This window comes from Sceloporus undulatus, unplaced genomic scaffold, assembly GCF_019175285.1.
Source record: "Sceloporus undulatus isolate JIND9_A2432 ecotype Alabama unplaced genomic scaffold, SceUnd_v1.1 scaffold_12, whole genome shotgun sequence".
Classification (NCBI taxonomy): Eukaryota; Metazoa; Chordata; class Lepidosauria; order Squamata; family Phrynosomatidae; genus Sceloporus; species Sceloporus undulatus.
In genome coordinates, this window is record NW_024802934.1 from 5,276,659 (window position 1) to 5,286,325 (window position 9,667).

Consider the following 9,667-nt stretch of genomic DNA (forward strand, 5'->3'; position numbering starts at 1 on the left):
CTTGAAGTTTCACAGAGGGTTTGACATTGCATCCCTGAGGCTAAGTCGGACTTGCCAAGGTCCCAGTGGGTTTCAGGGCAAGTCAGGTCGAACCCGTCTCCAGATCGTATCCAGTGCCAAACATTACACCATACGGCTCCTTGATTTTCTGATACATTGCAATCCCCCCCCCCCGGCACCATATATGGTAAAATAAGCACATGCACCAAAAAAAAAAGAAAGAAAGAAAGAAAAGAGTGAAGGAGAGACTAATGCCTTCTCCCATGGAGATACTTTGGAAAGAAAAGGAAAAATGGAAGAAAGAGAAGAATGAAGCAAAGCTAACAAGGGTACTCAGGCGGAAGGATTGGAATTGCAAAATCGTGTGTGTGTGTGTACAAATACATGTGTGTGTTTGTGTTCAACTGCTGTAATATATACTTAAGTGTCAACTGATATGTCAAGACAAAAAAATTACCATCCACAATGCATATTCAACCATCACCCAGGCTTTGTAAAAGCTCTTCAACTGGATTTGCGTAAACAATCACACTCAGGAGAATTTATCAGTTGGGATGTTATATTTAGTGGAGAGTTTTATATGTTCTGGACAGCTAGTACAAAGGCACAAGACAGTTTTTAACCAGGCACATCTAGTACAGAGATGCATTAGTTCTCCCAGCCAAGATGCTCAAGAAAGGGAAGTTATGCAGTCCAAACTGCCTGACTGAATTGAGATTCCCAAGAAAGCAATGGTATCAGGCTTAACCAGCATAATTCCTTTCTGTGTGGGCAGAAATCGGCATGTTCTTCAGTTCTCCAGAACCGAAGGGAAGAAGGGCCCTCTAGTGACCAAAGAAACTATTGCTGCCCATTTAGTTTCCCTTCTGATTTTGTGAAATTTCATAAAGTAGGAACTGTGACAGCTGACATCCTAACACATCACATACTCTCAAAGATACCACAATGCTGTGGTTTTATCTTCAGGTTAATACAGCTACCTTTCTTATATATGTTCTGCCTACAGAACATAAATGTAGTGACACCTATCTAGTAATTCTGAATATAGATGTCATTTTATTTTCATTACATTCTGTGTATTATTATTATTATTATTATTATTATTATTATTTATTAATTAATTAACCTTTACTTATGAAGCGCTGGAAATTTACACAGCGCTGTACATGCAATCTTTTTAGTTAGACGGATCCCTGCCCTCGGGCTTACAATCTAAAAAGACATGACACAGAAGGAGAAGGGAGTGGTGGAGGGAAAGGGTAAGAGGTCCAGCAGTTCTTCTCTACCTCCAAGGCCTGGACCAAGGCAGATGGACTGGAGGGAGGGCTTGGCTTCATAATGGATGGTTAATCATTTTCCAGGGAAAATACATACTCTCAAGTAGGATAATGCATATACAGTACATAGCAATACAGGAAATGGTTTGATAAACAGGCACCAAAAGAACATCAAATAGTAAGCGACAATTATGCAATGGTAAGCGACAATTATGCAATGCCTGGGACGGCTTCTCTGAACAGGATGGTTTTCAACTCCGTTTTGAAGCTGGATAAAGAAGTGATGGCTCTTGCTTGTGGGGGAAGAAGGTTCCAGGAGTGAGGGGCAGCGAGTGAAAAGGGGCGAATCCGGGATGGGGCAGAGGAAATCCTGGGCTGAGACAGCAGACCTTGACTACGAGAACGGAGGGCCCGAGTGGGAAGGTGAGGAGAAAGAAGGTCTGATAAGTAAGGAAGGGCCAGTCTATGGAGGGCTTTAAATGTTGACAGCAGGAGCTTATACTGAATGCGGAAAGGGAGGGGGAGCCAGTGAAGGGATGCTAACACAGGAGAGATGTGGTCAGCGCAGTGGGTGGAAGTGATAATGCGTGCAGCTGGATGCTGAACAGAGATTAAAGGGCGTTAAAGGCGTTAGAAGTTGTTTATGTGCCTCAATGAAAAGCAGTAGGGTATCATAGCCATTTGAGATTACTGTATGTTTAAAAAGATGAACAGTTCCAAAAAAAGGTGCTGGGAACAGAGGGTTTTTTGTTGTTGTTGTTGTTTGGCAAGGTCCCACCCATCATCATATTTGACTCTATTCAACAAGACTGCCAACCTTCTGTGTACCGCTGAGGATGAATGGAGACAGTGGGATGAGATGGGACAGAGGAGTGTGTTTCTGTAATCTAATCCAATGTTTAGCAGCAAAATTTACAACCCTGTTGGGGGAGGATGTTAGTTCAAGCTATGAGTTTAACCTTTCCCATTTTCAAAACATTCTGGGGGTGAAATGAAATACAGTTAACTTAGTTTTACTTATACATTCAAATTAAAATTACTAGGCACAAATGTGGTAGTCTTACATCATGTAAAATTCACTTCCAAGGTTTGTGTAGATCCATTATTTTCATTTTAAAAAACCCCAACAGTCCATATTGTTATCCTACAGGTTCTTAGTACAGTATATTCATTTTAAAAGTGTTTGCGCAGAATGGTGATTTTCCACTTGTTTTACTATCTTCTACTTATTATTTCTGCATGTTTCTGGAGGTAGTCCTACAAGATCTGGGAAACCTAGAGTGTGAAAGGTTGCAGGGACACGTGATCAGTGTCAATACAACATGCCTCCATGAGCAGTTTTTGAATGAAACCTATCTAGTACCACTTTTTGTTGGGACTCCCTTGTTACATCAATTTTGAGAAGAAACGGATAACATTCCTTGAAATTTTTTCAGCCAAACTGGTCTGACACACGAGTTCTTGACTACAACAAGATTGCTACATTCATCCTTATATAGCTGTATGGGTTAAACCTAATTTGAAAATTGTGTAACAATTTTTATGGAAGAAATGACTGACTGGGATTTATAGGCTACATCAACTGATAAGGCAAGATCAAGCCTTTCTTTGTTTTCAATACTGCAGTGGCTGGCATAGTATGGCAATATGAACAGGTTTGCTTACATGTAATTGTGGTCCTTAGAGTAGTCATCTGTGAACTCACAGAAGTGAGTCATGCATTTGTGAAAAACCACAATCAGAACATTCCAAAGCTAAGTAATTGCAGCAAGAATCTAGCTGCACATCCTCAGTATTTACCCCCTGAGCATGCCTATTGTTATTGATGCCAGTGTCAGAGTACATGAAAAAAGTTGAAAATTCACCTGAAATTTTTCTATGACATCTGTATAGATGTGGGGAATATTCAATCTCTCACTACTGAGCAGAAGCAACTTGATGCCAAGGGGAAATATCCTATATACAAATTTGGTAATTTATTGCTGTCCAGGATATGTAGCAACAGTAATCAAAAGAAACAATATAAATGTCATTAAGTTTAATTGGAGGATTTGCCTATTAAACCTGATCTTGAAGTATGACAGAAATTCAGTTGGTACCAAGTTTGAGACTGGTGCTAGGGACTTAGGGTCCGAACAGACAGGACACACGCATCTTAAGAGGCCAGAAGTGTCGCCAAAGCTGCATTCTAATCCTTAGAACTAGAGCATGGCTTTGGCGTGGCCTCCGGCCTCTTAGGATACATGTGTCATTTAAACAGCATACCTCCAAAGTGACCAAAGCAGCTTTATTTTGGCCTGTCTGTTCGGGCCCTTTGTCGTTCTAACCCGAAGCAAAGTAGTAAGTAGACTATTCTTGTTAGAAGAATACTTATTCAACTTCTCAAGGTATTCATCTGGAGCTGATGGTGGTGTTTAATGCCCTGAAGATGAATGGAGAATGTTATCAGGTCTCTGACCACAGAGATGCTGTTGAAACCAAAGAAGTCACAGCCAGTGGCACAGGTCCAGTTGATAAGGTGGAATTAGATATTGCCCCTCAAATGGTGCAAGCCATCAGGACCAATACTTAATCTGCCAGTGGCTCCAACACTGTATCATTAGAAGATGATGCAGATGATTATCTTTTATTAATTCTAAGGCTAGTATTCAAGGAATGGTTCCTTGTTACTAAATCTATAGAATTCAGTGTCTCTTCAAAAATGGCCACGTCATTTTAATTTAATTTAAGACTTTGCTTAGTGAAACCTACACAGTCATACAGAAGGGTCACACAGACTGGCAACTTGGAATGGCCTTTGGTTGCTCCAGCACCAGTTGGACCTGGATCTGCATGGTGACCGGGCACTGCGGTCCTGAAGCCGGCAGCCCTGAATATACCACCAGCAAGGAGTGGCTTTTTGCTGCTTCTTTTTCAGCTGGCTTTTCCCAGACTCATGTATGCTCTTCATGCAGCTTGTCCATCATGTGCATGCCCAGCCCATCTGTTTTGGGCCAGAATCATACTTTATGTTCCTCTCCCAGATAGAACAAGCAGTTGGAATGCCTAAGTGGGGGAACAGTTTTATTCCCAAGGAGCTACAAAGTTTGAAAAATGGTGTAAATGCCATACGTACTCCTTCAGCGTGAAGCCATCAACACACATCAAATTCTACAATATTCAAAGACTGGTGAAAAACTATAACAACTGAAAAAACAAGGCTGATTGTTAAATACTATCTTTGGAGCTATATATAGTCAGCTGTTTGTATCTGCAGGGGTTCCGTTCCGGACCTCCCAGAAAATGCCAAAAACCACAGGACCTCAAGTTCCATTGGTTTTTATGGTGGCACACTGTGTGCATGGCTGAGCTGGTATGGTCATGTGCATGCACTGCCATTCAGGAGAATGGGGCAAATCCATCCAATACACAGATGGCAGCTGGGTGGCCTGACTGTACAGCAAATATTAGAATCATTCAGCTCTGAGAACTTAAGTATGCAGAATGTTCTTTTTTATGCTGCACAAACAGCAGGAAAAAAAAAACAAAAACAAAGGGAAGATAGCTTGGTAGGAACTGCAAGGGTTTGGGTGTAGGATTCCCACAAAAATCACACAGCTCTGCAATGTTCCAATCATGGCTCTGCTCTACACTTCTCTATGTGTATTTTGCACAGGGGAAAAGACTGGGAGAATTCTGAACTGGGAAGGAAGAGAGGGAAGCTGAAACATATTAATCTACTGTTAATTGAGAAAGCAAACTGAAACATGTCCCTTCAGGCTACCTTTTGACTTATGGTAACCTCATGGATTTCATAGGGTTTTCTTAGGTAAGGAATGTGCTGAGGTGATCTGCCATTGCCGTCCTATGTATAAAACACAAAACACTTGATATTCCCTGCCAATCCCCCTTCCAAATACTAACCTGGCATGATGGGCTTAGTTTCTGAGATCAAATGGGATCTGATGCTTTCAATGTAGTTAGACCTCTTCCAAGCTGTAGGACTGTTTATTGCTTCTAATTGCTTGAATCTCCCTGGATAGAGAGTGGATGTGTAGTGGTGATTTACTTAAGTGTTGCATTGCATTTTTTAATGTTATATCCTCAAAGAAATGTTTTCTGCCTCTACACCACAACAACACATGTTGGCTAGACATTTTACTATTGCATTTACATAAGAATTTCACTGAATCATGTGTCAAAAACCTAGCTTTGAATTAATTATCTAGGGAACCATTCCAAGGCTAAGAATCAATTCACTTAAACTAGGAGAGATTGTGCTGATTAGTGCTAGACTGACTTGCAAGACAACAGAATTAATTTTCCACTGGAAAACTTTTCAAGCTTTATTGTTCTCTATACCTTCAAATGCAACATAAGCCTAAAAGTTTCCCACATATTCTAATATATTTTCATTCATGTGTGCCAATAATGGCTTCTTCTAGAGATAAGGTCTTAATGTTTTCTTTGTACAGTGGTACCTCGGGTTACGAAATTAATTCGTTCCGCGGCTAATTTCGTAACCCGAAAAACCTTCGTAACCTGAATTGCCATAGGCGCTAATGGAAAAAATAGCTCTCTGCTGCCCTCCGGTGGCGGAAAATAGCGCCGAGGTTTTTTCGTAACCCGAAAAAACCTTCGTAAGCCGAAACAATAAATCCCTATGGGATTTTTTCGTATCCCGAAAAATTCGTAAGCTGGGTAATTCGTATCCCGGGGTACCACTGTACTTTTCTTTAAAATGAGGTACAGGTGAAGAAAAAATATATAAACATGCCTAGCAAATGAAAGGACATTTTTGCTTCTCAATTACAAGTTGCTGACTGAAAGAATTTATTCCAAAGTTAAAGTATACTCTCATAGTAACTGTTTAATTTCAAGAGAGAGAGATCTCAAGACATGATCCCAGGATAAGACAAAATACAAAATTAGCACTACTTGGTTTTGCCTTTGGTGACCAATTCACTTTGCCCTCTGGCCACTTAACAGTGGCCCTGAGCCGCTACTGCTTTCTGCAGATCAACCAATGGAAAATCGCCTAGTTCAATATCTGGAATTTATTTAGCCCTAAAGCTATGGTACATGTGGTTCAGCAAAACTGAAGTCTCAGGGCTCAATAACACATACCAAAAAGAAAGAAGGGAAGAAACCAGTGCTGATGATCTAATACAGATAACCTTTCACTGGGGCATATGATGTGGAAATGTTGAGTAGTGATTGCTATCTCACTGTATATGAAGTTTATATTAGAAAAATCTTTGATATTTATACGTGTAGATGTACTCTTAACTATGTTCACAGAACTTGGGATTTAACTGACAGTCTATATGGCTGAATCTCGCATGCTCGTTGTATCTGAAAGACCCGTGCTTGAAGGCTAGAAAAACAAATAGTCACCATTCATCACAGAGTGACCACAATATCTTTCTGCTTTAGCTATAAACAAATGGCAACTCAAAATATTTTTTAGAGATAGATTTATCTTATTTAAAGAAATATGCTAGTCCCTAGTCATATTCTATATATTTCTCTCTCCTTATCTTTTTCTATCTCCTCACACTCTTTTTTGTATTTCTATTTTGTAAAATCCAATAAAATTATGAAAGCATTTTTAAAGTTCCAATTGTTGTTCTTATGTTCATTCAAGTCATTTCTGACTAATGGGAATCCTAAGGAAAATTGACCCAGGGTTTTCTTGGCAAGATTTGTATGGGCAGAGCAGTGCCATTGCCCTTCTCTAAAACTGAGAGAATGCAACTTGCACAAGGTCACTCAGTGTGTTTCCACAGCTTAGGAAGAATTCAAGACTTTGTTCTTTTAGAATCCTAATTCAACATCAAATACAGAAGCATACATATAGGTATCATATATTTATATATATTCCCATTTTCCCCTTTAAAATACACACAAGCAAAGTATCAAAGGACTGGGCCCTACTTTTGTGTATTTAAAAGGAAAAAACATGGCAATTTATAAAGATGTCATGATGCAAGTGTACGATGCAACTTAGTGCTTGCACCTCGTTGGAATTTGGATCAGTCACATGATCACTGGTTTTAGATACTACTTTCTAGAGACAGAGCATCAGCCATCCAAAGATGGTCTCTCCAGCCCTCTCTACATGTTTAGTAGCCATCAGTACTCTTAATTTTTCAAAGCTCTTTTGAAATAGTGTTTATTACATATGACATATAGATAAGCTGAACTTGTTGATACATAATGTAGATCAAGAAAAATCAGAATTACCAATTCTAAAATTATTTCATTAACAGCTGGAAAAGCACTTTCCTAACTTCTGTAATATATTATTAAATGTGGTGACTCCACAGCCTTGGAATTCCCTCTTTCCAGATTCATGTATAGCTTTGTCACTAGTTGTGCTATTGTTGTTGTGTGCCTTCAAATCGTTTCCAACATGTGGCAGCCTCCTGGCAAACCTATCATGTGGTTTTCTTGGAACATTTTGACCAAATGAGGTTTGCCATTGCCATCCTTCTGAGGCTGAGTGTGTGTGACTTGCCCAAGTGGTTTACATGGCTGAGCCAGGATTCAAAGTCAGGTTTCCAGAGTCACAGTCCAGTGCTCAAACCATACATCATTCTGGCTCTCATTACTGCTAGTGCTTTACACAAAAACCTTACAGACTTTTACATTTCAGGGTGTCCAGAATTAAAGTAGTTTGACACCACTTTAACTGCCATGACTCTAGCCTACAGAATCCTGGTACTTATAGTTTGGTGATGTATTCGGCCTGGTCTGTCAGAAATCTCTGATGCCTCACTAAACTACAAATCACAGGATTCTATAGGATAGAATCATGGCTTTAAAAGTGGGTGTCAAACCACTTTAATTCTACATTGTGGCTACACCCCAGGCTGCATATGAATTATTAATGAGCAGTTCTTAACTCCAAACAGTGTGAATGTTAAAGTAAATGTGTCTAAACTAATGGTTAAACTGCAACTGTTATTATATAGCTGTCCCTTGCTATCCCCAGGGGGATCTGTTCCAGACCCTCCCCCACAGATAGCAAAAAATGTGGGACCCTATTTCCCACCGCATGTGCGCACACTCATTGAAAAGACCGGGGCTTGCCATCCATAGAAAGTCAAACCACAAATGGCAAGCATGCAGTTGGCACAAGGAGCCCTAGTGGCACAGTGGTTAAATGCCTGTACTGCAGCCACTCACTCAAAACCACAAGGTTGTGAGTTCAAGACCAGCAAAAGGGCTCAGGCTTGACTCAGGCTTGCATCCCACTGAGGTTACTAAAATGAGTACCCAGATTGTTGGGGGCAAATTAGCTTACAGTTGTAAACTGCTTAGACACTGCTTAGGCGGTATGAAGCGGTATATAAATGAAGCTTGTTTGTTTGTTTGCTTGTTGATTTATATATTTTAAAACTTTATATTACATCACCTTGAGAGGGACAAAATGTCTCAAAAGCAGGATCAACATTTTTGAATTAATAAATAACAGACACAAGAATATTAGTATAAGTTATCAAAATTATGCTGTACACTGGTGCCTCGGGATACGAAATGATCGCGTTACGAAATTTCCGGGATATGAAAAAGTTGGATTGGAAAAAACTGTTCCGGGTTACGAACTATTTTTCGGGTTACGAAATTCATTTCGGCACGAAATTCAAATGCGAAGCGCGGCTATAGGCTTTCCAGCGCTAACGGAAAGCCTTTTCGGGTTGCGAAATTTTCGGGTTACGAAGGGAATGGCGGAACGAATTAATTTCGTAACCCGAGGTAGCAGTGTACATACATTTTAAAGCATTAAAACTGCAGCTCTACATGGAAGGTCCCACTACAGTCAATAGGTATACTTCTAAGAAGGCATGCTGCCTAAATTACATATATATATTTTTAAAAAACACAGCGATACAAAACTGCATTGTAAGCTCTAAAGGAGGTTAAAGAAAGGTAGGCAACAGCTGGAATAATTAACAATTAGTGAACACTGGATAAGAAGGTGGGGGAAAAACATTTAACTTAATATTTCAGTGATATCATCACTAGTGCACTGTTCCAACTTCCCAAGGGGGTAGCTGCTTTAGTCACGTGCAACAAAAACAACACAGAGTCTTTTGGGTTTGAAAATGAGATATGGTCTATAGAAGTTATGCTGCAAAGAATTTGTTGGTTTTTAAAATTTCACAATTTGTATTCCCCTCCCTTTTCTTTTACAATGGATACCATCAACATATTACCTACATACTGACAACAATGTGACATATAACATACAACAAAGATTCAATTCTCCAATATGCTTAACCACAGGAAGGGGCCTACTAAACATGCCAGGACCTGCTCACTCAGTACAGTGGTACCCCGGGATACGAAAGCACCGTCTTACGAAATTTCCAGGATACGAAAAAATCCCATAGGAAAAAACTGTT

The 9,667-nt window shown here is 39.9% G+C and overlaps 1 protein-coding gene across 7 annotated transcripts in view; it reads right to left on the reverse strand.

Moving 5' to 3' along the window:
- The window catches only part of LOC121917206 (HMG box transcription factor BBX-like), a 184,931-nt gene that overhangs the window by 128,428 nt on the left and 46,836 nt on the right, over nt 1–9,667 (reverse strand). The gene's annotated exons all lie outside the window — the stretch shown is intronic.